The sequence below is a fragment of the Macrotis lagotis genome, chromosome X (assembly GCF_037893015.1).
Source record: "Macrotis lagotis isolate mMagLag1 chromosome X, bilby.v1.9.chrom.fasta, whole genome shotgun sequence".
NCBI lineage: Eukaryota > Metazoa > Chordata > Mammalia > Peramelemorphia > Peramelidae > Macrotis > Macrotis lagotis.
Genome location: NC_133666.1, coordinates 503,235,947 through 503,241,186, shown reverse-complemented (window position 1 = coordinate 503,241,186; position 5,240 = coordinate 503,235,947). Strand labels below are relative to the sequence as shown.

The 5,240-nt window shown below is 40.5% G+C and overlaps 1 pseudogene; it reads right to left on the bottom strand.

Annotated features, from left to right (window-relative positions):
- Nucleotides 1-301: 301 nt before the first annotated feature.
- LOC141498230 (phosphomannomutase 1 pseudogene) lies at nucleotides 302-1,515 on the bottom strand (annotated as a pseudogene).
- Nucleotides 1,516-5,240: the final 3,725 nt, after the last annotated feature.

Sequence of the window (5,240 nt, the reverse complement as noted above, 5' to 3'; positions counted from 1 at the left end):
TGAATGGCATGCCAGGGGACAGATGCTGGCTCTGGGAGAGGGGAAGGTGACCAGGGAATCAGATCCCTCTCTTTCTAGAAGTGGGATTTAAATTCTTAAACATGCAAAGAGGAGGTTAGCACCCACTTTCAGGGGAACCCCCCCAGGGTGCAGTTGGGAAGTTTTATCTTGCTCCAATTCGAGGTGGAGGAGGGAGATAGGGAGGTCCTGGCCCAGAACCAACACTTAAAAATACTTACTGATGAACATCCCCCCACTCCACCCCTCACCAGCCTGCTCTCCAGGCTCCAACAGAAGCCAGAGAGAGGAAGGAGAGAGGAAAGAAAGGGAGACAAACCATCCCTTTGTGGAAGCCTGTTGTCCCACCCAGTCTGGTGACTTTGTGACCACCCAGGAGTAGTGCATGGAGATTATAGATACCCTGAGGGATGACTTGGGCCACCAGGCACATTTTCTGTCTGTCCATCCACTCATTCATTCATTCATCTGTCCCTATCACTGTTGCCATGACCTTCCAAACCAAGACCCTTGCACAGAGGCCTTCCCAGCAGGCAGACAGGGGATGTTCTTCCTCTGGGGGAAGGGGGAAAGACAAGGAGCAGGGGAAGGGGAAGGGTCAAAGCTCACCCTCCCTCCCAAAGGACTGCAACCGGTTGTCCTGGAGATATTTCGACCAATCCCCAGGTGAAGACATCTTGGTCCCTGAGCCTTCAGGGGACACCAGCCTCATGCTTCATGTGCCCGCTCTGGGAAGAAGAGCTCTCGGCACCTTTGCACTGTATCCTGGGGGGAGACCACGCTGTGCCCCACCGTGCGGGGGTCATCATAAATCTCATAGTCATTTCCCCCGGGGCTGGTCTCATTCCCAAAGAAGTGAATGGTGTCAAAGCTCTCCTGGTCCAGGCGATCCAGGCAGTAGTGCTTGTCCCAGCCCTCTGGGAAGACATCGAAGCTGATCATGCCCCCTCTGGAGAACCTCAGCCCTTTGCCTGCAAACTCTGCCTTCAAGGCCTCCACACATTTCTCCCGGATCTTTTCTTTCTTGTCCAGCTCTGAGAATTCAATCCTCTCCTCCAAGGTACAGCTCCGGCCAATGGGGGACACGTTCAGCATCCCATTTCGGAATTCAATGAAGGTCACGAGCTTCTTGGGCAGCTTCAGCAAGGCCATGTAGTTGAGGCAGAAGTTGATGAGGTCCTGCCGAAGCTCCTCTCCGAGATGGTTCTGGATGGTCTACTTGGAGAACAGCTGGCCATTTTTGTATTGCACCGTGCCATTCTCTGCAAAGACGTAGTCAAACTTTTCTATGACTTCGTCCCCTTCGCCCAGCTGTTCCGCGATCTTGGAGTAGTCTGACCCCCACCCCCCCACCCCAATCTTCACTCGCCCCCGAAGTTCCTGGAGAAAGGCGGCCACTTCAGGGTCGATTTTCTGGCGCGCGGGGGTCAGCGTCCCGTCCACGTCGAAGAGGCACTGCACCCGCTCCCTCCGGCGGGCCGCCTCCCCGCTGGCCATGGCCCTGCCTGCTGCTCAGGCCTGCGAGCAGGCCCCGTCGCTGCCCGCCCAGGCTGGCGCCCCTCTTTCTTTTTCTAGATGTAGATTGAATCTTCCTTCATATATCCTTTTGGTTAATTTAGGTATTCTAACACTTTTTTTTTAAAGAATATGATCCAAAAATCAATAAATGAATCTTTTATAAATGTCAAAATGTCTTATTTTCTCTGCAGTTTCAAAGGAACTACCCTTTGCTTAGAAAATGTCTGATTTGATAGCTCCTTCATATAGTTTCTGTTGCTTGACTAAAATTGGGAGGATCAATCAATCAATCAATGAGCATAAATAAGTGGTAACAACTATGTCCTAAACACTCAGAATGAGTCTACAACTGTTACACTAACAGGACTGTTTTCATTAAATCAAAGTTTTGTTACACTAAAAGAGATTGAAAGTACAAGGTTTACTACTTGGGAGCTTTCTCTGTCAGTTCTAAGTTCCTCTTACTGGGGCCAGAAGTGCTTGCTACATTCCTCAGGAATACCTGTATCCCAGGCTTTGTTTTTTGTTTTTGCAAGGCCATGGGGTTAAGTGACTTGCCCAAGGTCACACAGCTAGGTAATTATTGTTTGAGATCACATTTGAACTCAGGTCCTCCTGACTCTAGGGCTGGCGCTCTATCCACCATGCCACCTAGTTGCCCTATCCTAGGCTTTGTTAGAAAAATTGTGAACAGTCTCTTGTGTCTATTCAAATTGCTATATTTTGATCTCCTATCAAAGAAACTCACAAAGTACTTGTAATTTAATCTTATGGCATCTGCAAAATTTGGAGGATGGGTGATTGTTAGGGTTATCTCACTCTCGATATACATAGTTCTTTGCTTTTACTATGTTACTACTTACCAACCAAAGATGAAAGTTTTTTTTCCTCTTCTCATGGCAGATACTTCAACTTCTATGGAGTCATGAACTGATGTAGGTACTTTTTCCAAAAGTACACCTCACAGCTAGGTCTTCTCAAATCTGTTTCATTATATCTGGTGACATCTTAAAACTTGGAAGGAATCATTTACTCTGAACTATTCATTTTAGAAATGAGAAATTTAAAGTCCTGAGAAATCCAGTTATTTATTGAAGGTCACAGAATAACTACCAGAGCTGGAACTTAAACTATATATATATATATATATATATATATATATATATATATATATATATATATATATGTATATGTATATATGTTTACTTATTTACTACAAAGCCAGCAATTTGGGGGTGGGAGGGAGTAAAGAGGATATAGTATTAGTTCATGTCTCCTTGGGGAACTTCTCTAGGACCTTTACATGACTGGCAGGGCAACATAGAAGTAACCTTTTGCTATTACTCACTCTTGATGACTGACCTACATCCTCTTATAATCATCTTTTATACTAATTATCATTTATGTTCACTATAAATTTCTTCATTGCTTTGAGGTGACATGTAATTTTGAAATCTTGGACATTATGGTATTTCATGATTTGCAATTCTATAATATCTCAAGAACAGTATTGGAAAGCTTGTTGGGGGTGGGGGGAATCAAGGAAAAGTTTTAAAAAGCACAGGATTAAAAATAAACCAAGAGAAGTCATCTCTCTGACTTTGGCTTTTGTTTTTTAACAGACATATGAGAAAATTATTAAGCTCCCTTTTCCACCAAATGTCCATAACAGCAATTGAGTAAACTGATTGGGTTTAGCATTTTGAGTCACCCTGCATTTTAATGGTGGTTAAGTTCTTTGAGCTGTTCTCTAAGAGAGAAGTTCTCTAGAAACATCAATTTTTGTGGATAACTAGAAAAAAAAATATATATATATATAAGCACCCTAGATAAGTTTTCTCCAGACTCTTATTCCTCCTTCTTCCCTTTTTATTTGTGTCTATCCATTCCCTTCTGTATGTCACTAAATGAAAATCAAATATGAAGGAATTTTTATTTTATGTAGAAAAGGCATTGCCTATATGAGGCACATGCAAATTATACCCCATGTTTGTGCAAATTACCTACATAAATAACTATGGACCAAATATTATCTAGTGTCAAAATGTAGTCCTGGGAAAAATCAAAGTGAGGACCCCTGCTTTTGTGTTTCATTGTTGCCACTAGTACATATTAAATAGTACAGCACAACAAAATGGAAAGGACAGGAGAGTAGGATATTCACTCTATCCTAACATAAGAGGTATTACTCTGAAATATACTAGTTTTAAGTGGAATATGAATACTTTTTTTTAAAAAAAGTGTCTAATTCTGTGATGTGAATTACTCCAGAATAACAAAAATCATTGTTTCCCTATTTTTATATATGGTAAGATGATAGAGTCCAACTGGTGTATATTATATGCTTAATTATATTGAATGCTTTATCCCATATATTTCCACTTTTCATGTTGCCAACAGCAATGAAAATTTCACCAGCATGGACTACAATCACTGATAATGCATCTTTTTCTCTTCTATTTTCTTTATTCCAAGGCAGACAAAATAGAACCATTTGATCACTATTACTTTCCTTCTGCTCATTTTCATTTTGAGATAATCCCTTTATCTTTTATTTTTGCCTTATGGAACAATGAATTCTTTCATTTCAACCAATATTTCCTTGTTAAGCATCGACTATTTGCTTAGCCCAGTCTCCAAAGAGCATCCCTGTTATTTGGTTAGTCCTCTGAGACTTCCCTGGGGGTCTAGAATGTCTATAAACTCATTATAAATCATTAAAGCAGGACTTGTACCAGGCAATAGTTTCTAGTTTATTGAGAATGATTACATTAGGTGTTCTTTAAAAGTATGCAAAATTGCATCTCTTTAAACAAATTCTAAAGTTCAGGTTAACTTTCTTCTTCATTAATTGGAATTAATTGGGTTTTACAGTGGGACAATCCTCTGGTTTAAATTGGACCTCCTTCTTCCCTTGTCTTGCCACAAAAGCTGTCATTATCCCCTGACCTTTGAGTCAATATTGGCTCATTGCCTAGAACACTCACATGAAGCTCCAGTGACTGTGGGTGCCTCTAAAGGACAGGGTAATGAATTTTAAGTCAATTGTTGAAACAAATTGCCAAATGATTATGTATAAATGCAATATTCTCTTACTAGTCTTCTGCAGAGTGATTCAAACAACTCATCCTAAGCAAAATTGTGAAGTATGTGAAGTGCATTTCTACCTCTTTCTTCCACACTCTTTTTTTTCCATCCCATTTTCTTATCTGAACTCTAAACAACTGCCAAAATAAAGGCAAGTGAGGAAGAGAAAAGGCTCTCTGCAAAGCATAGTTTACATATTTTTTATTAGATATTTAGAAAAACCTGGAAGGTAGGTTCTATTATCTCTATTTTATAGTTGAGGAAACTCAGGGAATCAGAAGTTAGGTGATTGAATCAGGCTCACACAGCTAGCAAGAATCTGAGCCCATCTTCCTGATTCCAAGTTCAGAATTCTAATTACTATGCCAACTAGTCACCAATCCAATTCAAAGCACATATAATGCTCCCTCTCAGTGGGTGTTTCCTTTAGAATGAGATACAAACTAATAAACTTGACATTACATAATAGCTAACATTTATATACAACTTGATATTATATTTTCATTTTACACACCAAAAAACTGAACCTGAATGAGACTTAACCAGGCTCAAGTATCTGAGGTAAGAAATGAAATCAGGACTTTTTATTTCAATTTTTTATTTCACCATATAGTGGC